The sequence below is a fragment of the Staurois parvus genome, unplaced genomic scaffold (genome assembly GCF_062004578.1).
Source record: "Staurois parvus isolate SC_StPar_1 unplaced genomic scaffold, SC_StPar_1.0 ptg000956l, whole genome shotgun sequence".
NCBI lineage: Eukaryota > Metazoa > Chordata > Amphibia > Anura > Ranidae > Staurois > Staurois parvus.
The window spans coordinates 205,401-231,330 of NW_028318752.1; the positions used below are offsets into that span (position 1 = coordinate 205,401).

The following is a 25,930-nucleotide window of genomic DNA, read 5'->3' on the forward strand; positions in this document are numbered from 1 at the left end:
TCCCGTGTTGTTACCAATCTGGCAGTGAGGGGAGTATGGCTATGGCGCCGGTGGGCAGTGAAGTATGCTTCGCGAAACGCCGTACAATACTTCACGCGGGCAGGTGTTTTCGCCACCGGCCGCCATCGCTCATCTCAATTAGCTCCTAGGAGGGGACAGCACAATCTAAGTACAATCCTACCGAGACCGGGAAGAAAAATTGAGGTCTGATTCCGGCAACCCCCTGGAGGGGGAGAAATGATGTTGGTGACCTAGATTCTTCCAGATAGCTGATATAATGCGGAGACGCAGCCGCCGCGCTCTGCCAGAAAGAGCTGCCTGATCCGAGGGAGGGAAAACGTATCGGGGCAGCCATGTCAAACCTCCGGGGTCATCATCAATGAGACTCCAGGGTCTCGGGGGCCAGGAACGAAGAAAAAAAAAAAAAGAAAAATCATAACATGGAGATTTCACCGGCTGAGTATAATGGAGGCCAGTCACCCGAAGGACCCAGAGGAAATATCCAACCGTGGCCGTCTTCTCAGTCCTGAGAAAGGGAAAAACAAAATGGAGGCCAGTCACCCGAAGGGCCCAGAGGAAAATATCCAACCGTGGCCGTCTTCTCAGTCCTGAGAAAGGGAAAAACAAAATGGAGGCCAGTCACCCGAAGGGCCCAGAGGAAAATATCCAACCGTGGCCGTCTTCTCAGTCCTGAGAAAGGGAAAAACAAAATGGAGGCCAGTCACCCGAAGGGCCCAGAGGAAAATATCCAACCGTGGCCGTCTTCTCAGTCCTGAGAAAGAAAAAAACAAAATGGCTTCCGAGCACAAGCACAGGAAAGGAGGCCGCAGAGTTAAATTTTTGATGCGATTCCAGTGTGTTTTTTTTCTGGACATGTGACTCAAAAAAGTGCAGCAAAACCACAACAGCAGTGCATTTTTGATGTGTTTTCTATTCATTTCAATGGCGAGATGCGTTTTGGGCGCGCTTTTGAAAAGCACACTAAAGATGCAGTGTGAAGGACTTTTCAAGACACATCAAAAAATGCACTGTAGTTGCATTGTTCATGCAATCTGTTTTCTGGTTGCCCGACTTGCATTATCCATTCATTTCAATAGGGAGATGCATTTCTGGTGCGTTTTATGGTTACCTGACTCCCAGCATGCGCCTGTGAAACATGGACACGTGATTCAAAGCACACCTAAAACGCAACGCAGTGCATTTTTTATGAGGTTTCCAGTCATTTCAATGCGGAAATGCGTTTTTGGTGCGCTTTTAAAACAATGCACCAAAGATGCAGCATGCAGGACTTTTCAAAACGCATCAAAAATGCACAGTGATTGCATTTTTGATGCGTTTTCCATTCATTTCAATTAGGAGATGCGTTTCTGGTGTGTTTTATAGTTACCCGACTCCCAGCATGCACCTGTGAAACATGGACACGTGACTCAAAGCACACCTAAAAACGCAACTGCGGTGCATTTTTGATGCTTTTTTCATTTTACTGGGGAGAAGTTTTTGGTGCGCTTTTGAAAAGCGCATCAAGGATGCAGCATAGAGGACTTTTCAAAACGCATTAAAAACACACTGCGGTCGTGTTTCCCATTCATTTCAATAGGGAATAGGGGCGGACTGACAACTCATGGGGCCCCCGGGCAAAAAGGGATCATGGGGCCCGTGTCCTTGCCCAAACTCAAAGCACACCCAAAAAAGCCTATAAAAAGGTACCAGGGGCATTTCATGGGGCCCCCTACTGACCCCGTGCCCTCGGGCACTGCCCGAGTGCTCGAATGGTCAGTCTGATAGGGAGATGCGTTTTTTATGCATTTCTGGTGCGTTTTCTGGTCACCCGCCTCTCAATATGCAGCTGTGAAGCAAGGACATGTGACTCAAAGCACACCAAAAACGCAACTGAGGTGCGTTATTGATGCTTTTTCTATTCATTTCAATGGAGAGATATGTTTTTTTCGGTGCGTTTTTAAAAAAGTGCACTAAGGATGCGGCATGCGGAAGTTTCAAAACACATCAAAAATGCATCACAGTCACTTTTTTTGTGTTTTCTATTCATTTCAATGTTCAAACGTGTTTTTGACGCGCTTCCGTCCATTTTATGGTTGTCTGACTCCAAGCATGCACCTATGAAACATGGACATGCAACTCAAAGACACAGCTGCAGTGCGTTTTTGATTGGTTTCCATGCATTTCAATAGGAAGATGCGTTTTGGGTGCACTTTTGAAAAGCGCACCAGATAAGCAGCATGAAGGCCTTTTCAAAAAGCATCAAAAACGTACTGTGGTTGCGTTTTTTTATCAGTTTTTGATGCATTTTCCCATTCATTTTATTAGGAAGATGCGTTTTGGGTGCACTTTTGAAAAGCACACCAAATAAGCAGCAAAAACTTTTCAAAAAGCATCAAAAACGTACTGTGGTTGCTTTTTTTTTAGATGTTTTTGATGCGTTTTCCCATGCATTTTATTAGAGAGATGCGTTTTTTCTGCGCTTTTGAAAAGCGCACCAAAGATGCAGCATGTAGGGCTTTTCAAAATCAAAGAAAAGAGCACCGCGGTTGCGTTTATATATACGTTCCTTCCAATGTTAAGACGAGTTTTCCATGCATTTCCATGCATTTTATGACCGGCTGACTCCCAGAGTGAACCTTTGAAACATGGACATGTGACTCAAAAAGCGCACCAACGCAACTGTGGTGCAGGGGAGGACTGACAACTCATGGGGTCCCCGGTCAATAGGGGATCATGGGGCCCCTGTGTCCTTGACCACACTCAAACCACACCCAAAAAAGCCTATAAAAAGGTACCAGGGGCATTTCATGGGGGCCCCTACTGACCCTGGGCCCTCAGGCAGTGCCCGAGTGCTCCAATGGTCAGTCCGCCCCTGCTGTGGTGCGTTTCTGATGCATTTTCTATTCATTTCAATGGGGAAACGCATTTTTGGTGCGCGCTTTTGAAAAAGATGCAGCATGCGGGATGTGTCAGAACACATCCAAAAACGCACCACAGTTGCGTATTTGATGCATTATTCATTCATTTTAAAGGGGAGATGCGTTTTTCGTGCGCTTTTTAAAAGCTCACTAAAGTTGGACTTTTCAAAAGGCAGCGCTGTGGTGCGAAGAGTTCCATAGGTTTTAAAGAGAAATATTTTTATTGCGTTTTAAAAACGCAGCAAAAGATGCATCAGTGCAAAAGGGATGACTGAATCGATGGCAGCCAAGCGCAAATCAACGTTTAGCGGTCTAGCGCACACATGGCTGAATTCTGATTGGTCCATTTGAGTCCTACATTGATTTCTTGTAGATACACGTGTAACAAATGTCAGGGTTTGAGAACTCCACACAACGCGCGTTATTGTGCGCATCACACGTGTGCGTTGTGGTCACAAAGAAGCACAAATGGAAGAAACCGCGATTTTTGTCAACACTCAATAAAATTACATCTGATATTTATACAAAATAAAAAAATAAACACGGGGGGGCCTGAGAGGAACAATATGGCTCCCAGGAAAAAGGCTCAGTGACTCTGACACCGCGCCGGCACAGAAGGGGTGAAAGGACAGCGACAGCTGCGTAACCAACCACTAAATGCCGCTTGACCAAATGAAGGCTTTTGTCTCGCTTCTGACACTGGCCATTCCAGATGACACCCATTTGTTCATTGTTTTACGCCCCGTGTGTGTACAGTCATATAAGGGGGTGCTAATCCTCATTAACAACATGCCACACGACGACATCACGAGGCCTGACAAAACAAGGCCTGTCTGACCAAAGCAGGCCCCACATACGCCAACCTCATTAACACCGACCCTGGCTGAAAACGACAGAACAAACTTCACACACAAAATGTAAAATGTTACCAGAACTCTGGAAATCGAAGGTAATTCTGAGGTAAAGATATCATTTATGACCACAGTGATGGCAGACATTTTGTTCCCCAGCAACATGGCTGATCCACCATGGCCAAGACATATTACAAACCAGAGACCTCTAACACTGACCCGCCTCAAAACGAGAGAATTTCACACATGAAATGTAAAATGTTTAACAGAACTATGGCAAACGAGGTAAAGATATCTTTTATGACCACAGTGATGGCAGCCATTTTGTTCCCCAGCAACAGGCACATGGCGCAGCCACCGGGGCTGAGACGTATTACAAACGAGAGACCGCAGTAACATAACTTTAGAAAACGAAGGTCTACATGAGGTAATTTTGACGCAAAGTGTCTGTTTGTGGCCACAGTGATGGCAGACATTTTGTTCCCCAGCAACATGGCTGATCCACCATGGCCAAGACATATTACAAACCAGAGACCTCCAACACCGACCCGCCTAAAAACGAGGGAATTTCACACATGAAATGTAAAATGTTTAACAGAACTATGGCAAACGAAAGTAATTCTGAGGTAATGATATCGTTTATGACCACAGTGATGGAAGCCATTTTGTTCCCCAGCAACATGGCTGATCCCCCATGGCCAAGATATATTACAAACCAGAGATCTCTTTAACACCGACCCGCCTGAAAACGAGAGAATTTCACGCATGAAATGTAAAATGTTTAACAGAACTATGGCAAACGAGGTAAAGATATCTTTTATGACCACAGTGATGGCAGCCATTTTGTTCCCCAGCAACAGGCACATGGCGCAGCCACCGGGGCTGAGACGTATTACAAACGAGAGACCGCAGTAACATAACTTTAGAAAACGAAGGTCTACATGAGGTAATTTTGACGCAAAGTGTCTGTTTGTGGCCACAGTGATGGCAGACATTTTGTTCCCCAGCAACATGGCTGATCCACCATGGCCAAGACATATTACAAACCAGAGACCTCTAACACCGACCCGCCTAAAAACGAGGGAATTTCACACATGAAATGTAAAATGTTTAACAGAACTATGGCAAACGAAAGTAATTCTGAGGTAATGATATCGTTTATGACCACAGTGATGGAAGCCATTTTGTTCCCCAGCAACATGGCTGATCCCCCATGGCCAAGATATATTACAAACCAGAGATCTCTTTAACGCCGACCCGCCTGAAAACGAGAGAATTTCACGCATGAAATGTAAATTGTTTAACAGAACTATGGCAAACGAGGTAAAGATATCGTTTATGACCACAGTGATGGCAGCCATTTTGTTCCCCAGCAACAGGCACATGGCGCAGCCACGGGGACTGAGACGTATTACAAACGAGAGACCTCAGTAACACAACTTTAGAAAACGAAGGCCTACATGAGGTAATTTTGACGCAAAGTGTCTGTTTGTGGCCACAGTGATGGCAGACATTTTGTTCACCAGCAACATGGCTGATCCACCATGGCCAAGACATATTACAAACCAGAGACCTCTTTAATACCGACCAGCCTGAACACGAGAGAATTTCACACACATGTAAAACTCAGGAAAACAAAGGTAATTTTGAGGTAAAGAGATCTTTATGACCAAATTATTGGCAACCAGATTTATTTCCACTTCCTGCAATGGTGACACCTTTTTTTTTTTTTTTTTTAACCAGACGGGAAGTGAGGGAAAATCTGCAATAGGAACCGGTGTAAAAAAAAAAAAAAACCTGACGGGTTCTAGCCATCACCTACTTAACTTTATTTAAAAAAAAAAAAGGCATTTTTAGTCCATTCTGTGTTGCGGTTGGAGAACCTTCTTTCACTTCCTGCTTGATAAAATGGTGCCACCAGAACAGGAAGTGACGGGAAATCTTTTTCAACAATTGTCGAGTTATAAAACCTACTTGCATGCGTGTTCGCCTATTCCAACTGCTGCAAAATGACAGTTGAGTCAAACAGAAACCATCTTGTTGGGGGCAAAAAAATACAGAAGAGCTTTCCCACCAGGGGCGGACTGACCATTCGAGCACTGCCTGAGGGCCCGTGGTCAGTAGGGGGCCCCATGAAATGCCCCTGGTACCTTTTTTATAGGCTTTTTTGAGTGTGGGCAAGGACACAGGGACCCCATGATCCCCTATTGCCCGGGGGCCCCATGAGTTGTCAGTCCGCCCCCGTTTCCCACCCCTTTTTTTTTTCCTGAGCATGCTGTAGACTGTTATTTAAATGTCTTCTTTCTCTGTGCACGCTTCACAGTTGCTGCAGCACTAGATTGGGGAACCTGACAGAGGCGATATGGCCTGTGGCCCAAATGAGAAAAGGCGAGAGGTTCTTCTCAAAACGGCCAGAACATTGCCGTTCTGAAATCCGTCGAAGTGCGGACATCCACGTCGAAAGCGGAGTTTGCCTTTAAGCCAACGAATGTTAAAACACCTGACTGGCCCCGGAAGGTTACGGCACATCTGTTTAATGTTATTTAATCAACGACGCCCCTCAGCGGCCAAATTATTTCAATGGTCTTTTTTAGCAAGGTCAGGTCACCCGAGTACCTAAACCGTGGCATCAGCTCCTGCCCGGCGGGGTGCCGGTGCTGACAAGGGGAGCGCGGCGGGGCGCCGAGCAGGCCTGGCAGCCATGTGATATGTTTTCAGTTGCGCAGACAAGGAGAGGCTCTGACTTGACTTGCTGCCTCAGCATCTCCTGCTCGCTGATCCAGAGAGAAAACATTGGCTGCGAGGAGAAGCGGGCCCTTGTTTGTTTTTTTCGCCGCGCCAGGCGTCCGGTACTCTGTGTGGGGATAGGGAGGACTTTAATTCTTTAGGTTAACCAGCGATTGCTGTCGTTTAGGCTGTATTCTCCATCGCCACGTGCCAAGCCTCGCAGGGCTAACCAGAAAGGCCTAGAACATATGGCTTCCACAACCTCTGCTGTACCTGTACTGCCTAACTTTATTGTGGACCTCCGCCACTGCTTACGTTTGCTTCTTTTGAAGATAACATGCTGATATCGATCCTTCAAATATCAAAAGATGCAAACTGAGTTTGGATGAGGAGTCTATTGAGGAGAGCAGAAGAAGAGCTTTTTGAGGTGTTGATGATCTAAAACAGAGGTGGACAACCTCGGGACTTCACATTATGGTCAGCCTCCACCACTGCTTATGTTTGCCTCTTATGAAGATAACATGCCGATGTGAATCCTTAAAATATCAAAGGATTCAAGCGGAGTTTGGATGAGGAGTCTATAGAGGAGAGCAGAAGAGGAGCCACTTGAGGGGATCAATGGTCTAAAAACAGGAGGTGGACAACCTCGGGACTTCACATTATGGTCAGCCTCCACCACTGCTTATGTTTGCCTCTTATGAAGATACCATGCCGATGTGAATCCTTAAAATATCAAAAGATTCAAGCTGGTTTGGATGAGGAGTCTATAGAGGAGAGCAGAAGAAGAGCCACTTGAGGGGGTTGATGATCTAAAACAGGAAGTGGACAACCTCGGGACTTAACTTTAATGTCAGCCTCCACCACTGCTTATGTTTGCCTCTTATGAAGATAACTTGCCAATATCGATCCTTCACATATCAAAAGATTCAAGCGGAGTTTGGATGAGGAGTCTATTGAGGAGAGCAGAAGAAGAGCTGCTTGAGGTATTGAAGATGTAAAACAGAAAGTGAACAACCCTCACGACTTCATTTTAATGTCAGCCTCCGCCACTGCTTATGTTTGCCTCTTATGAAGATAACAAGCCGATATCAATTCTTCAAATATCAAAAGATTCAAACTGAGTTTGGATGAAGAGTCTATTGAGGAGAGCAGGAGAACAGCCACCTGAGGTTTTCAAGATCTAAAACAGAGGTGGAAAACCTTGGGACTCCAGCTGTTGAGGAACTACAAGTCCCATGAGGCACTGCAGGACTCCAAAAGTCACAGGCATTTCTCCTATAGGCCAAGGTAAAAATACTTTGGAAATAAGAACATGACCACCAGTGTCCAGTTTTGAGGCCTTCACCTTACAATGTTGGTCACAACCAAATGATCCCATCCTAAGACGATGGAGATTATACAGTTTGCCCTCATTTCTTGGGACACGGACCACCCCGAATACTGCCTGGCGGTTCCTTGAGATTTAGTCTGGATGGACAGGTACATATGACCCTGAACATGTATCAAGATGGTCTGCAAGGAGACAACCTAGTGTATGTGTTGGAGCAGCCAATCCACTTACATTTTACATGTTTTTTAACTTCTAAGTTCAAATGACAGCTAACGGTGGATTGGTTGTCATTGGCAAAGTGGTTTTGATGTAGAGCCAGCTAAGAAAAGTTTATAAATGTCCTTCAAAATGCCCTGAGCAGCCCCATCACCCACCTGACCTTGTGAAGGTCACTAACTGGAACATTCTAAACCATAGTTGCTGATCTCCTTGTACGCTGCCTCATGGGAAAGCCCCTCCCACCGACGGGTGTAAACCTCACCTCAGCAATCACATTCCTCCAGACCCCATTCAGACAGACAGTGCCTCTTTTCACGGATGGGCCCTAACATGGTTAAGAGGCGGGTGGACAGCTGTCTCTCAGCTGCTGCCTGTTACAGCAATGAAAACACAAAACCCGTCTATTTAACAAACGCTGACACTTGCACGCTTAACCCCCCCCCCTGTCGGGGTCATATGTGCTCATCCATCCGGGCCAAACTGTCTCAATAATGACTGGTGGCACAAAGAACCACATGGCCAATGTTCTGGGTGGCCTGTGCCCCTCAACATAAGATTGGGGCAAACTGTACATTCCTCATTACCTGCGTCTTAGGTTGGGGTCACGTTTTTGTGAACACACTACGCAACTGCAAAGCAACGGGCCTCAAAACTGGTCATCGGTATCACCTAGTCACCAAATTTTTTTCCAAATTTTCTTTCCAAAATTGTTTTCAGCAGTATTCTGAGCTCCTAGAAGTCTACAGGCTCCTTCACACTAGTCGTTGGGGGGACCCCATGGTTGGGCTGCACTTTTATCGCTATCCCCTTTACCCGCAGAGGCTGGGGATGTACACATGCCACGCCCGCAGCAGGTATATACCCCCATCACTTTCAGTGAACGTAGTGTTCCTGCCGAACGTGACCTATTCAATGGAACTGCTCTGCAAGCACCCTGCAATCACATGACAGTGCAGGGATCAAGGGATAAAGCAGGTGGTGGCAATACGTCGCTTTCTTGCTGCCTGGTAAAATGCGATTCAAGTGCATGCACCATTCACAAAAAAAGAGGAGCTTGCACTTTTTTTGGTGCCATTTTTCGTGCCTAGGTAGCCCACTGAAATAAATGGGCTGCCGAAACTTTGACTCGCCAAAACACGCAGTGCCGCACGCTCGCACCATCACACCCACACAGGTGTGAACAGAGTCTAAAGCTGCACATACACTAGTGGCGTTTCATTAGAAATTTTAAAAAATTGTTTGTCAGAGCCTTCGAATGCGGATGACCATATGAACAAATTTTGTAAGAAAACACTGAAAATTTTTGTCCAATTGCCAAGCCAATATTTCAACATTCGATTTTGGCATGCACATGCACCTTACAATGAATACAATTTTTCCAGAATGAAAAAACACAGTTCTTATAATTATTGGGGTCAAACCAAAGATCCTTTTTGGTCACTGATGAGGAGAATTGGAGGATGGAAAATTTTTCTCAAACAACTAACAATTGTTTTAGTTGTTCGAGAAAAATTTTCCATCCTTTCTGATTTTCCTCATCACTGTGACCAAAAAGGATCTTTGGTTTGACCCCATCAACTATTAGAAAATCGAACGTTCCCAAAACAAACAAAAATTCAACTGATGTATGGCAAGCTTTAAGTGGAAATCACGTCAAAATTTAGGTAAAAACTTTTGACCGATCACCAGGTGGTTGAGTTGGAGGAAAAAAAAAAAAAAAAAACATGAAATCTCATCACTTGCTATCAGATTCCTTGTCAGGGTTCCTGTTTTCACCAATTGCTGAGGAGGCAATTTCCCTTCATTTCCTCACTTTAAAATGCAACAAGAATTGAAAGGACATCTCCCCAAAGTAAGGGGAATTCTCATTTTTGTCGTCACCATATCAGTGGAAGATTTCTCCTCACCTCTTGGTCTCATGAAAGCTCTAAAATTAAGGACCTTCTCAGCGACAATGGCCACCAAGACAAATAGAGGGGTCAATCTCCCCAGCAGAGACACAGGCAGGAATAGGAACTCAGCAAAGTGACTAAGCCTTCTCCACTCAACCAAAATAAAAAGTTTAGCTTTTACTGACCCTAGAAATCTGATTTCAACCTATTAAAATTATGCAAATTGGCCCGTCAATTCAATTAGTCAATGGAATGTCGTCTTCAACCTGGAAAGTGGTTGAAACTGCCAAAAAATTGTTACGTGTACAGCCAACGTTGGTTACATACAGTCATGGCCGAAATTGTTGGCACCCTTGATATTTCTCCAGGAAATCATGTATTTCTCACGAAACGTATTGCATTAACACATGTTTTGCTATACACATGTTTATTCCCTTTGTGTGTATTGGGACAAAACAAAAAAAGGGAGGAAAGAAAGCAAATTCGACATAATGTCACACAAACCTCCAAAAATGGGCTGGACAAAAGTATTGGCACCCTTTCACAACTGCGGATAAATAAGAATGTTACAAGCATGTGATGCTCCTGTAAACTCACCTGGGGCAAGTAACAGGTGTGGGCAATATAGAAATCACACCTGAAAGCAGATAAAAAGGAGAGACGTTCACTTAACCTTTGCATTGTGTGTCTGTCTGTGCCACACTAAGCATGGACAACAGAAAGAGGAGACGAGAACTGTCTGAGGACCTGAGAACCAAAATTGTGGCAAAATATCAACAATCTCAAGGTTACAAGTCCATCTCCAGAGAACTAGATTTGCCTTTGTCCACAGTGCGCAACATTATCAAGAAGTTTGCAACCCATGGCACTGTAGCTAATCTCCCTGGTCGTGGACGGATGAGGAAAATTGATGAAAGATTGCAACGCAGAATAGTCCGGATGGTGGATAAGCAGCCCCAAACATGTTCCAAAGACATTCAAGCTGTCCTGCAGGCTCAGGGAGCATCAGTGTCAGCGCGAACTATCCGTCGACATTTAAATGAAATGAAACGCTATGGCAGGAGACCCAGGAGGACCCCACTGCTGACACAGAGACATAAAAAAGCAAGACTACAGTTTGCCAAAATGTACTTGAGTAAGCCAAAAGCCTTCTGGGAAAACGTCTTGTGGACAGATGAGACCAAGATAGAGCTTTTCGGTAAAGCACATCATTCTACTGTTTACCGAAAACGGAATGAGGCCTACAAAGAACAAAACACAGTACCTACGGTAAAATATGGTGGAGGTTCAATGATGTTTTGGGGTTGTTTTGCTGCCTCTGGCACTGGGTGCCTTGACTGTGTGCAAGGCATCATGAAATCTGAGGATTACCAAAGGATTTTGGGTCGCACTGTAGGGCCCAGTGTCAGAAAGCTGGGTTTGCGTCCAAGATCCTGGGTCTTCCAGCAGGACAATGACCCCAAACATACGTCAAAAAGCACTCAGAAATGGATGGCAAAGAAGCGCTGGAGAGTTCTGAAGTGGCCAGCAATGAGCCCAGATCTAAATCCCATTGAACACCTGTGGAGAGATCTTAAAATTGCTGTTGGGAAAAGGTGTCCTTCCAATAAGAGAGACCTGGAGCTGTTTGCAAAGGAAGAGTGGTCCAAAATTCCGGGTGAGAGGTGTCAGAAGCTTATTGATGGTTATAGGAAGCGACTGATTTCAGTTATGTTTTCCAAAGGGTGTGCAACCAAATATTAAGTTAAGGGTGCCAATACTTTTGTCCAGCCCATTTTTGGGGTTTTGTGTGACATTATGTCATATTTGCTTTTCTGCCTCTGTTTTATATTTGTTCCAATACATACAAAGGGAATAAACATGTGTATAGCAAAACATGTGTTAATGCAATACCTTTTTTGTGTGAAATACTTGATTTTCAGGAAAAATATCAAGGGTGCCAACAATTTCGGCCATGACTGTAGGTGCAACCAGGTCCTAATCAGTCATCCATTGTCAACAGGTCCCAAGGACAAAACTTTTCTGTTTCATTTTGGAAAGAGTAAGGAAGGGTTATAACCCCTGACAAGTTTTTTTTTTTTTTGCCATCTGTGTGCCAATGAGGAGATTTCTCTTCACTTCCTGTCCCATAGTTAAAACATGAAGTGAGAGGAAATATCTCTGAAGTGGTTGCCACCAGAAAAAGTGTTCCCATTGGAAGTGTTCCCTTTGTTCCTGGTGACAATATTTTTGGATTTTGTTTTTTTATTTGGATGGAGTACAGCAGGGTTGTAACCCCTGTAAGTTTTCATTTCTCCATCTGCATCCCACTGGGGAGATTTTCCTTCACTTCCTGTCCAACAGTCAAAACAAGAAGTGCACGGAAATCCCCGCAAAGTGGTTGTCACCAGAACTAGTGACCCCATTGTAAGGGTTCCCTTTGTTCCCGGTGACAATTAATATTCTTGGGATTTTTTTTATTTGGATAGAGTACAGTAGGGTTGTAACCCCTGTAAGTTTTTTTTCGCCATCTGTATCCTATTGGGGAGAGTTCCCTTCACTTCCTATCCAATAACCAAAACAGGAAGTGCAAGAAAATCCCTGCAAAGTGGTCATCACCAGAACTAGTGTCCGCATTGGAAGAGTCCCCTTTTTTTTCCTGGTGACAACTCACATTTTTTCATAGAGTAAGGGAGGGTTATAACCCCTGTAAGTTTTTTTTTTGTTTGCGAACTGCATCCCATTGGGGAAATTTTCCTTCAGCTCCTGTCCAATAGCCAAAACAGGAAGTGAGAGGAAATATCTCCAAAGTGGTTGTCACCAGGACTAGTATCCCCATTGGAAAGGTTCCCTTTGTTCCCCGTGACGAATAACATTTTTGGGATTTTTTTTTTTTATATACTGTGGCAGGGTTGTAACCCCTGTAAGTCTTTTTTCACCATCTGCATCCCATTGGGGAGAGTCCACTTCACTTTCCGTCCAATATCCAAAACAGGAAGTGCAAGGAAAGCCCCACCAAGTGGTTGTCACGAGAACTACTGTCCCCAGTGGAAGAGTTCCCTTTTTTTTCCTGGTGACAACTCACAGTTTTGTTTTTTCATAGAGTAAGCGAGTGTTATAACCCCTGTAAGTTTTTTTTATTGCCAACTGCATCCCATTGGGGAGATTTCTCTTCACTTCCTGTCTAACAGCCAAAACAGAACTAGTGTCCCCAATGGAAGTTTTGCCTTTAGTTATACTTGATCCTAACAATGAAGAAATTCCCAGCATTCCCTGCAGACACCTGATCTGATGATATAGCCACATGAAGTTTAGTGTAACAGCTCTAGCCATGCCATTTCATATTCTATGGAGAAGGGCTGATATTTTACCGGATGCCATTTTTCATGTAAGGCAAGTTTGACGGTAACTAAAAATCACAGTTTAGGGATTTCTCTGCCTGTAATATTGAATTCCAGCCAAAATTAAAAAGAGTTGGAACGCAGTTCCGACACCTCCAGCACTGAATGTATGTAATGGAAAGGAATGCTAGAAGGTCTATTGATACTAGCTGCTGGAAGGTCTATTCTTCCTGGTGGTGAATCTATTGTTGCTGGTGAGGGTCTTATGTTGCTGGGTGGTCAATTGTTGCTAAAAGGGATCTGATGCTGAGGGGGAGGTCTACTGATGCTGGCTGCTGGAGGATCTGTTGTTGCTGCTGGGGGTCTATTATTGTTCAGGTGGATCTATTGTTGCTGAGTTGGTATTTTGTTGCAGGGGTATCATTGCTGCTCCAGGGGTCTATTGTCGTGTAGGGATCTATTGTTGTAGGGAAACTTATTGTTGCTGGGGGGGTATATTGCTGTGGGGGGATCTATTGATGTTGGGGGATTTATTATTGCCGGGAGATCTACTGTTGCTGGGGGATTGATTGTTGCTGGGGGAATCTGTTATTGCTGGGGGATATAGTGTAGCTGGGGGGTATATTTGCTACTGGCAGCATGAGATCTATTTTACTTCTTTTTTTTTGTTATCATTAACAAATTCTATACAAAATTACTTGGCACCACAAAATGATACTTGGTTCTGTATTCTCTAAAATGGGCAGTACTGGGAGGTGGTAGTGGGTGGAACCAAGGAACTGTGCTCAGAGGTGGTTAGGGGGTGGAACCAGGGGACGGTGCTCAGAGATGGTTAGGGGGTGGAACCAAGGGACGGTGCTCAGTGGTGGGTAGGAGGTAGAAACAGGGTTCTGTTAGGGTGGTTAGGGGGTGTAACCAGGTGACGGTACTCAGAGGTGGGTATGGGATGGAACCAGGGGACGGTGCTCAGAGGTGGGTATGAGATGGAACCAGGGGACGGTGCTCAGAGGTGGGTATGGGATGGAACCAGGGGACGGTGCTCAGAGGTGGGTATGGGATGGAACCAGGGGACGGTGCTCAGAGGTGGGTATGAGATGGAACCAGGGGACGGTGCTCAGAGGTGGGTATGAGATGGAACCAGGGGACGGTGCTCAGAGGTGGGTAGGGGGTGGAACCAGGGGACAGTGCGCAGAGGTGGGTAGGGGGTGGAACCAGGGGACAGTGCTCAGAGGTGGGTAGGGGGTGGAACCAGGGGACAGTGCTCAGAGGTGGGTAGGGGGTGGAACCAGGGGACAGTGCTCAGTGGTGGGTAGGGGGTGGAACCAGGGGACGTTGCTCAGAAATTGGTAGGGGGTGGAACCAGAGGACAGAGCTCAGAGGGGGGTAGAGGGTGGAACCAGGGGACGGTGCTCAGAGGGGAGTAGAGGATGGAACCAGGAGTAGGGGGTGGAACCAGGGGACGGTGCTCAGTGGTGGGTAGAAGGTAGAAACAGGGGACAGTGCTCAGAGGAGGGACCAGGGGACGGTGCTCAGAAATGGGTAGGGGGTGGAACCAGAGGACGGTGCTCAGAGGGGGGTAGAGGGTGGAACCAGGGGACGGTGCTCAGGAGGTGGGTAGGTGGTGGAACCAGGGGACGGTACTAAGAGGTGGGTAGGTGGTGGAACCAGGGGACGCTGCTCAGAGGTGGGTAGGTGGTGGAACCAGGGGACGGTGCTCAGAGGTGGGTAGGTGGTGGAACCAGGGGACGGTGCTCAGAGGTGGGTAGGTGGTGGAACCAGGGGACGGTGCTCAGAGGTGGGTAGGTGGTGGAACCAGGGGACGGTGCTCAGAGGTGAGTAGAGGGTGGAACCAGGGGATGGTGCTCAGAGGTGAGTAGAGGGTGGAACCAGGGGATGGTGCTCAGAGGTTGTTAGGTGGTGGAGGCAAGGGGCGACTCAGAAAGGGGGAGTACCTGAACCTATTCTCTAACAAAAAAAAGCCCTGCCCCTCACCCTCACAAACTGTGCGTCTTCTCCCCTGTCATGCTTACAGACAAGGCCGCCCCTAAACAAGCAAAGAAAGCCCCATCACATCATGAAAGTGACATTTTTCCCTCCATTTTAATACAGGAAGACTTCAGGTCTACAAACAGAAGGAAAATAAATGTATAGTTGCATCTAAATCTACGAGGCATCCATATTTGTTCATTACATATGCAACCTCTGCTTCCTACTTAGTACTGCTGCACGGCACTGTTCTTTTTACTCAAGGCAAGTCTACCAGTCACTTCTGACTGATTGGAAACAGCAGATCGGATTTTATCTCGCCAGTTGTCCAGTTCCTGAAATACTGAATATCCCTATAGGGAGAATCCACAAAAATAGATCTGTAGTCTATGGTAATACGGTACAGCAAATAATACAGCAAAAAAAAACCCCCAAAAAAAAACAAATCAAAAGTGAAATTGCTTCAGGTCAGCAACTGAAAATGTGTACTTCTCTGTAAATAAATGACAGGTTCTCTTTAAGATTTAAATGGCAAGCAAATAAAAACAGAGAGTGGATTGGGGTGCAGAGACTGGGGGAAGCAGATTCTCACATGTCCCCTTCGGTATCTGAGATGGGGATTTGTGTTTAACAGCAGAAGAAGAAATAAGGAACTAAGATAGAAATTTTGTAGAAGCGCAAAAGCCTCGGTGCTCGCAGGAAAGGGGGGGGGGGGAAGCACTTGGATAGGATGAACATAAAAGGGCTACACCAACCAACATAAAAAAAAAATTAAAAAAATGATTTTTCAACTCCACAACCAGTCTGTAAAATCGCATCTCCTCCTGTGCACTGTTGGGGCAGCACTGGACATTAGGGTACGGGGAAAAAAAAATCAATCTTCAGGTACCTCTCTGTAAAGCTGATGAACCCAACTCAGGTCACTGCAGCAGTGACGCAAAAAGACAGCAAAAAGTGAGAGCAACTAAGTTTCATATTTTTTTTGCTAACATGCGAGTTACAGGAGTATTCGACGCATTTCGTACCCCTTCATCAGGGCTCGTCTGGTTCACGCCCTGAACCAACCTTGCTACACACGCTCAAATTTTTTTTAGCTACTTTTCTCGGTCCAGCGTGCTATTGAGTCTTTTATTCTGCAACTACAAGCCCCAATGAAAAGGAACTGGTGAGCCCCAAAATGTGTTTGTTACCAGATCCAGTTGATTTTTATTTGCCAAAGTGAGAGTCAGAGCTTACCAGTACCCCTTCATCGGGTCTTGTGGTTTCAGAATAAAAAGACTATGTAGCCCACTAGACCTGATGAAGGGGAACCAGTGAGCCCTGAAAAGTGTTGGTTACCAGATCCAGTTGATTTTGATTTGCCAACATGCGAGTTACAAGAGTACTCAACGCGGTTCGGCGGCTCAACAGTGCCCCTTCACCAGAACTCATCTATCCTGCACCCTGAACCAACCTTGCTACACACTCCTACATTTTTTAGCCACTTCATCTGGTCCAGCATGCTAGTGAGTCTCTAATTCTGTAACTACAAGCCCCAATGACGAGGAACTGATGAGCACCAAAATGTGTTGGTTACCAGATCCAGTTGATTTTTATCTGCCAAAGTGACAGTCAGAGCACACCAGTCCCCCTTCATCAGGTCTAGTGGGCTACATAGTCTTTTTATTCTGCAACCACAAGACCTGATGAAGGGGGACTGGTGTGCTCTGACTGTCACTTTGGCAGATAAAAATTAACTGGATCTGGTAACCAACACGTTTTGGGGCTCACTAGTTCCCCTTCATCAGGTCTAGTGGGCTACATAGTCTTTTTATTCTGCAACCACAAGACCTGATGAAGGGGAACTAGTGAGCCCCAAAACGTGTTGGTTACCACATCCAGTTGATTTTTATCTGCCAAAGTGACAGTCAGAGCACACCCGTCCCCCTTCATCAGGTCTCGTGGTTGCAGAATAAAAAGACTATGTAGCCCACTAGACCTGATGAAGGGGAACTAGTGAGCCCCAAAACGTGTTGGTTACCAGGTCCAGTAATTTTTATCTGCCAAAGTGACAGTCAGAGCACACCAGTCCCCCTTCATCAGGTCTCGTGGTTGCAGAATAAAAAGACTATGTAGCCCACTAGACCAGATGAAGGGGAACTAGTGAGCCCCAAAACATGTTGGTTACCAGATCCAGTTGATTTTTGTCAACATGAGAGTTACACGAGTATTCACCACGTTTCGGCAGCTCAATAGTGCCCCTTCACCAATGCTCCTCTCTCCTGCATCCTAAACCAACCTTGCTACACGCGTTCTTAGATTTTTTTTTTGTAACCATCCGATCACGTAGGCTACCAAGTTTTGGATTCTGCAACTACAAGCCCTGATGAAGGGGGACTAGTGAGCCCTGAAATGCATTGGTTACCAGATCCAGTGGATTTTTATTTGCCAAAGTGAGAGTAAAAGCTCACCAGCCGCCCTAAATCAGGTCTTGTAGTTGCAGAATAAAAAAAAGACTAGATATCCCACTAGACCTGATGAAGGGGAACTAGTGAGCCCCAAAACATGTTGGTTACCAGATCCAGTTGGTTTTTTTTTAACATGAGAGTTACACGAGTATTCACCAAGTTTCGGCAGCTCAACAGTGCCCCTTCACCAATGCTCCTCTGTCCTGCATCCTAAACCAACCTTGCTACACACGTTCTTAGATTTTTTTTTTTAACCATCCGATCAAGTAGGCTACCAAGTTTTTGATTCTGCAACTACAAGCCCTGATGAAGGGGACTAGTGAGCCCCAAAATGCATTGGTTACCAGATCCAGTGGATTTTTATTTGCCAAAGTGAGAGTAAGAGCTCACCAGTCCCCCTAAATCAGGTCTTGTAGTTGCAGAATAAAAAAAAGACTAGATAGCCTACTAGACCTGATGAAGGGGAACTAGTGAGCCCCGAACTACGTTGGTTACCAGATCCAGTTGATTTTCATTTGCCAAAGTGAGAGTCAGAGCTCACCAGTCCCCCTATATCAGGTCTTGTAGTTGCAGAATAAAAAAAAGACTAGATAGCCCACTAGACCTGATGAAGGGGAACTAGTGAGCTCCGAACTGCGTTGGTTACCAGTTCCAGTTTGATTTTTATTTGTCAAAGTGAGAGTCGGAGCTCACCAATCCCCCTTCATCGGGTCTTGTAGCTGTAGAATAAAAAGACTAGGTAATCCACTAGACTGGATGAAATGGTTACAATGAACGTCGTGTAGTAAGGCTAGTTCAGGGTGTGGGTCAGACAAGCCCTGAGGAAGGGGGATTGGTGATCCCTGAAAAGCGTTGGATGCTCCTGTGAATTTTACTTTGGCAAATAAAAATTAACTGGAGCTGGTATCAAATGCATTTTGTGGTTCACCAGCCCCCCCCCCCCCCCCTTCATCTGGGCTTGCATGTTGCACTGTATATTAGAGCGGTGCAGCTCTGCAATGCATCTGGTCAGCAACGTGTGCTGCGGTCCTATTAAAAATGAATGGTATTGCAACGCACCAATGTACGCAACATGACCGCGACACGACAAAGTGAATGGGCCTTTACCTAACTCCAGGTTTTCGCCGGGCTCTGCTAGGGAGGTGATGTCTCTGGGTCTTTCTTGCAGGAAAGTTGAGAATCCCAAATCCTGCGAGAACCGGCTCCTATACTGTGCTGTAGAGTCCTCCCACAAGAACTGGGATCCTGAGCTTTCCCAAGATCCTTCCCAAGGCCCAATGATGACAGCAACGGGAAGGGGGGGGGGGGGAATTGGGGGTTGAGGGACCCAGAAGGTGTCCTTTTTTTTTACTTTTTTTGTGTTTTAACTTCCATAATGCAGTTTTGTAAATGGGAGGCTGAAGATGGAAGCAGCGGCCTTCCATGCAGACTTGACATTTTAGTGCAAGGATCAACTCCAACCACTTATCTCCTTTAGCTATGAATAGAGTTAGAAAGTGTTAAGGTTTCTATTTTTGTATGAAAAAGAGGGACCAATATTTTCAATAGGTATTCCAGTTTTATATTTGGCCCATTTTAAGGGTATAGCTGGCAACCCGGCTGAATATACAGCAAAAGAATGACTTTATTCAAGAATACGGTCTAAAAAATTCCAGCACCAACGCGTTTCATCCAGAAATAGCTATGACTACAGCCCTCAGTGGCTGAAACGCGTCACTGCTTTCTTGTACGTTGAAATTTTGCAGCCCAATTTTTGAATGAAGAAATTATTTTGCTGCATATTCACCCGGGTTGCCAACTATATTTTTATTGGGACTGTGGACACAAGGGGCTCATGGAATGCACCAGTGCTGTGTTAACCTCTTCAGGTCTGGATTATAGGGTAGCAGCACCTGGTATGTTTTTCTCTACTTTTCTTTAGGAGGCTTTCCGGTGGGCCACAGATGTACAAAGGCTCGTGTCACAGATCAAATGCATCTTGGGCATTTTAATTTCTGTCTGTGACCCCCACTTACTTCCTGTGTCCGTGACATTTCATAGACAGGAACACCAAAAACATTGCCGGAACTTCTTACCCTTCCCATATTCTAGTAAAAATGTGTTTCTACTTTTTTCTGTCTCAGTGGGGGAGATATCCATTCACTTCCTGTCCTGACAAGAAGCGGGAGAAAATCTCCCCAACGGGGACACAGGCAGCAAAAACCTGAGAGAAGTTCATACCTTTTCACGTCCTATCCAAAACAGAATAAAAATGTTTTTGTCAAGTTGGGCTTTGATTGTCATTCCCTTCCAGTGGTGTAGCCAGATGTAACTGGGCCCTGGTTCAAGGTATGAGTCAGGGCCCCTGACCTCCAAACCCATTCCTTCTGCTTCAGACCTAAGCTGAACACCAGGTGAACCAAGCCAGACCTGGAAGTGTTGCTGAACTGCAACCAGGAATGTGCAAAATTGTATGACCAGATTAAAAACACGAGTGGGCAAAACATAGCATAAAAAGTATCTTTTCCTGAGAACCGTAATGATGAAATGGCCCTTCCCTGTCTCCATCTTTCTTTCTCTCTAGGCTAAAGCCAACGTGTTGAGAACTATAAAGTTACTCAAAAGACTTTTGACAGCCGTAGATAATGAAATCACGGAAAATATCCGCCATAGAGCTCCTTCCATTACCATGCACTATACTGGCTGTTCTTAGACACCTGCCCATGTGGAATCTGTCTACTCCATGCTTGCCTGCAATGGTGGCCGAGGGCATGTGTGTCATGTGACCCTTGACAGCTGTAGAAGGTGTAAAGTATAAGAGTTGCCCTACTGGGTCAATCAAAGCCACCCAAACTCCTCAATGCAGCACCAAAGCCACGCGGTTTTGCAAGCTGTACAAAAAGGAGAAAAGGTACACTGTGGTTACTTTCGCTGGACCCAACACCGCTACTCTTTGGCTCCTTGAGCTGGCCCCTATGTAGCGACATAGGGGCCAGCTCAAGGAGCCAAAGGAGTGAAGGTACTTTAAGTCAGCTTAGCTCTTCAAAAGAGCCAAGAACTGCATTGTAGGCAGCAGGATAAGTACTTATTCTTTTTTAAGTTCTTTAAACTTATGATGGATTCACTTTATGGGCCCCTTTACATGAGAAAAAGTTCAGGTGAACTTCAGGTGCTCATCAACTGTTTCACTTGAATGTCCCCCCCACCCCCACCCCAATAGTCTTTCTGGCTATAACATCCTCTACTCTTCTGGGAAAGCTTTCCACAAGACGTATGGAAAGGTGTCTATGGGAGATGTGTGTCTGATTAGCTGAAAGAACATTTGTGAGGTCAGGACCTAATGTTGGATGAGAAGATTTGGCTCACAATTGGTGTTCCAATTTATCCCATAGATGTTCAGATGGATTGAGATCAGGGCTCTGTGTAGGACTCTCAAGCTCCACCACACCAAGCTCATCATTCCATGTCTTTATGAAGCTGGCCACCATTTGTAAGGTCATATACTGATGTTGGATGAGAAGACCTGGCTCCCAATTGGTGTTCCAATTCATCCTAAAGGTGTTCAGCAGGGTTGAGTTCAAGACTCTGTGAAGGACACTCAAGCTCCTCTACACCAAACTGGACAAACTTTCTGCAGATGCCTTTAAGCACAGGGCATAGTCATAGTGGAACAGAAAAAGACCTTCCCAAACATTGTCATAAGGCTGGAAGCACACAATGGACTAAAATATCATTACATGCTGTGGTAGAATCACCTCTTTACTGGAAACACCTGAGCTCAATCATTTGAAGGAGGTCCACATACTTTAAACCATAGATCATATGTGTGCATTTTCCGTGGACCTGCTTAAAAAATTCCTTCACCCCTTAAGAACATGGAAAACACATTGTAATACATGAAAACTTATAAAAGGAACACTGAAATATGTCTAATGCCAACCATTTTTTAATTTTTTTGGGTAGAGTAGAGATGGGTTTTCTTTTGGCTATCTGCGTCCCATCATTTCCTGTCCTCTCATGACAACATGGTGGCACAAACACATGTTGGGGCCAGCAGCCCTCAATTTGACACTGTAGGCTCAACAAGAAGTGATAGGCTATCTTTACAATATGAGGAAAATTCCCTCTTAGACAGCTGGCAGAAGAACAAAGTGTCCCCATTGGAAAATTTCCCCTCTAGTCTGGGGGCAACTCAAAATGTTGCATTCCCACTGATATTGGTGATCGAGACAATAGGAGAGACTGAATCTCCCTAATAGGGACACAAACCGCAATAAAAAAACCTGACAGTGGTTCTAACCCTTCACTACTCTATCCGAATCTAACAAAAGTTTTCCTTTAGAAAACAATGGGGTTTATTCATACATAGAAGTGTCAACTGACCACTAAAGAAACAGATGTGTGGAAAAAGTTGAAGAAAATTTCACTGTGAACATTTCTCTGCACTTGTATCAGCAGCTCTCCTTCACAAGTACAACTGCTAACCCCCGAACAGTCAAATTTCACTTCCCTCACCAAGCCACAGGTCCAACACTCTGAACACGTGTGTATGACAATGGAACAAACAACACTTTAGAAGACTTGTCTGTACAACAGTAAAAATGGTACAAAAGGGGTTACAATTTTACCCTGAAACAGCATATCGAAGCAGTAAATAGGGCGACCTCCAGAGCAGAATTTTAATATTTTATTAGCACACTCAACGCCTATTTCCTTCAATTTTGGACAGTTTGAGGCCCCATCAGCCTTTGCACTAGCGAAGTAAAAACATTCTTTCAGCGCCACAGGCGACTGTCGATTCAACAAACGCTTTCCTTGAAGCTCTAGAATACAAATTTTCAAAATTGGAATTTATCCATGACTAATTTAGCAAATTCTTGTCATTCGGAAACGTTGGCTTGTAATAATTCATTAGACACACATATAAAGATGGTCACAGGCGCAAGAAAATGAAAAAGTAACTTTTTACGATCAGGCTAAAGTACAATAAAAAAAAAAATAAGTAGAACGTTTAGTTGTAAAACAGGGGTAGTGAAGTTTTTCGGGAACCAGTATGTCCAATTCTGGAGAAGGCAGAATTGTTTTTTTCTTTTTAGGAGCCAGCTCCTTTCACAACGCCAGAAAAAAAAAAAAAAAAATTGGAAATTGGAGGCACCAGCTGTAATTTTTAAGGAGCATTGGACATCTGACTCCTGTAATTTGTCCAGTCCTGATGTAAAAGTACCTAATACACTAAGCAAACAAAGAAAAGCTTGCCAAAGTAACCAACTCTGATCCCACACCCAATTTCAAACACCTTAAACCTGGCTTTTAATAAATGAAATGCAACTTGTTTGCTTCTGCCACTGGTCGCTCGTGATTGAAATTGGTCAAAAATAGTGTGAGTGAGTAGACCGGTGGAGGTGTTAAAGAAGGACTAAATAATTGAAACGTTTGCGCAAACTTTTTAAAAATTGATGTCTAAATGTGAGAGCATCAATGTTTAGTAAACATGATCACAATTTTTTAATTTTTTTTTTGACGGTGCCACATTTGTGTTTGCTATTGTGTTCGACTGAGCTCATGTTGCAACAGTTCTCAATAAAAATGTTCATTTTGTTGCTTGCATGCTGTACAAGACTGAATCAGGACAATGAACACACCACACGCTATAACCACAGAGCAAACAACAATATTCCAGCCTATTTATCCATTTCAATCCAAATAAAACTGATCCTACATACACGCTTTTAATAATAATGGATTGGATTTGGAATACCAAAAAATGAGGATTGAAACTTGTACGAGGACCTCAAAAAATATACTACTATCAACATAAAACTATACAAGGACTGACCTCATCGTGGTCCACACGCACCAACATTCAAACGACGCAACACACTTGAGCATTCATCAATAATTGGGGGATGCAGTGATCAACAGAACAGGACAGTGTCCTGGAGGTCCACCACCCTGACCATGCCCAATGTCTTTTTACAGGTACCTTAATGTTCCCAACATAGGAAAATAATTGTAATTCATCGCAGATGAGAAAAGCATGACTTCTCTTTTAAGTGATGAACCCGTATTTTGGTTACACTCATCTTGAACCGCAGTGATCAACAGCCAAGGACAGTGTCTGGAAGTCCACCAACGTGACCATGCTCAATGTTCTTAAAGACATTCCTGTCTTTTCACAGATACCTTAATGTACCCACCGTAGGAAAATAATAGTAATTAATCACAGATGGGGTGGCACAGTGGCTTAGTGGTTAGCACCTCTGCCTTGCAGTAACTGGGTCATGGGTTCGATTCCCGACCAAGTAGAGGAAGTGGAGTTTGCATGTTCTCCCTGTGTTCACGTGGGTTTCCTCCCACACTCCAAAGACATGCTGGTAGGTTAATTGGCTCCTATCTAAATTGTCCTAGTTTCATCCCCGGCCATGCAGGATCTCCTGCATGGTAGGGGTTAGGGAAAGACCTGGCAACCTACCCCGTAAAATAATTGCCAAGAGAATTCATGGATGAAGTCGCTTGCGAGTGACGGTCCATGCAATCGCCAAGGGTCGTATACGACTGAATGGATAGATAGATAGAATCACAGATGAGAAAATTATGACTTTTCTCTTAAGTGATAAACCCGTATTTTGGTTATGCTCATCTTCAATTGCACACACACACAAAAGATGTCCTTGTACAATCTTTTCTGTCAGCCTCCGGATTTACATGGTCAGAAGATGTCAGTTGGCATCTGCATACACTGCCCAAAACAAAAATTTCCAGCCATCCCAACAATCATTCCTTCAAGACAACTAGTCTAATCCTCATGTGGTCAATGCTATGGCCTTGTAGTGTCAAGTATCTGGGTTCAAGTTTTCAACCACCCCAACAACCGTTCCTCCAACACAAGCAGTCTAATCCTTGTGGTGGCCAATGCTGAGGCCTTGCTGTGTGGAGGATCTGGGTTTGATTCCCATGGATATATATACATTTTCCCTACCTTTGAGCATGTTTCCATTTACAGTCCAAAAACATTTTGATGGGTCAATCCATCTAAACTAATGGCAGCGTGTATGTGACTGTATTAGTTATAGAATGGATATCAGATTGTAAACTCTTTCAGGGCAGGAAATTATGTGAATGGTTCTGTGTTCTCGGTAAAGCGGAATAAAGTCAAGTGACTAAAACAAAATATTGTACAAAACCTGTGCTAATAGTTTTCCTAATTATCTAACTCACACACTATTAATAGGAACCCAACTGCCTACTACAACTGGCACTTTGGGGCAAAACAGGCCAAAACCGGACAAGTTTCAAGCATGCGTTACTCTTACAAATGTCCCCAAAGAGAGACGAAGATCTAAGGATAGGCCTGAACAACCTGGCCAAAGCGCTCATAAAAGGACCAAACGTTTTGGATAAAACACTTATGGAGCTACTTAGGGAACCTGAGTTGGCTAACCAATTCTCCACTCAACGTTGCCAACTCTGACCCCCCCCCAAGAAATACCAGGAAAAAGTTTCAAACATGCGCTACTCTTACAAATGTCCCCAAAGATAGATGAAGATCTAAGGAAAGGCCTGAACAACCTGGTCAAAGCGATCATAAAAAGACCAAACGTTTTGGATAAAACACTTATGGAGCTACTTAGGGAACCTGAGTTGGCTAACCAATTCTCCACTCAACGTTGTCAACTCTGACCCCCCCCCCCCCCAAGAAATACCAGGAAAAAGTTTCAAACATGCGCTACTCTTACAAATGTCCCCAAAGATAGATGAAGATCTAAGGAAAGGCCTGAACAACCTGGTCAAAGCGATCATAAAAAGACCAAACGTTTTGGATAAAACACTTATGGAGCTACTTACGGAACCTGAGTTGGCTGACCAATTCCCCACTCAACGTTCCCAACTCTGGTCCCCCCAAGAAATACCAGGAAAAAGTTTCAAACATGCGCTACTCTTACAAATGTCCCCAAAGATAGACGAAGATCTAAGGAAAGGCCTGAACAACCTGGCCAAAGCGATCATAAAAGGACCAAACGTTTTGGATAAAACACTTATGGAGCTACTTAGGGAACCTGACTTGGCTGACCAATTCCCCACTCAACGTTCCTAACTCCGACCCCCCCAAAAAATACCAGGAAAAAGTTGAAATCGCTTGTTTGGGGATCGGCACTGGAAAGAGAGGAGTTAAAACTTTGCAGATTGCGTGAAGTTGAGGATCTGGATGGGATTATAAACAAGCCCTTCTGTCTGTGAGCCTTTTCCTCCATGGCCTGCTC

General features: G+C 44.7%; 1 protein-coding gene across 11 annotated transcripts in view; it reads right to left on the minus strand.

The window, feature by feature from the left end:
• The window catches only part of MEF2D (myocyte enhancer factor 2D), a 315,067-nt gene that overhangs the window by 163,327 nt on the left and 125,810 nt on the right, over positions 1-25,930 (minus strand). The gene's annotated exons all lie outside the window — the stretch shown is intronic.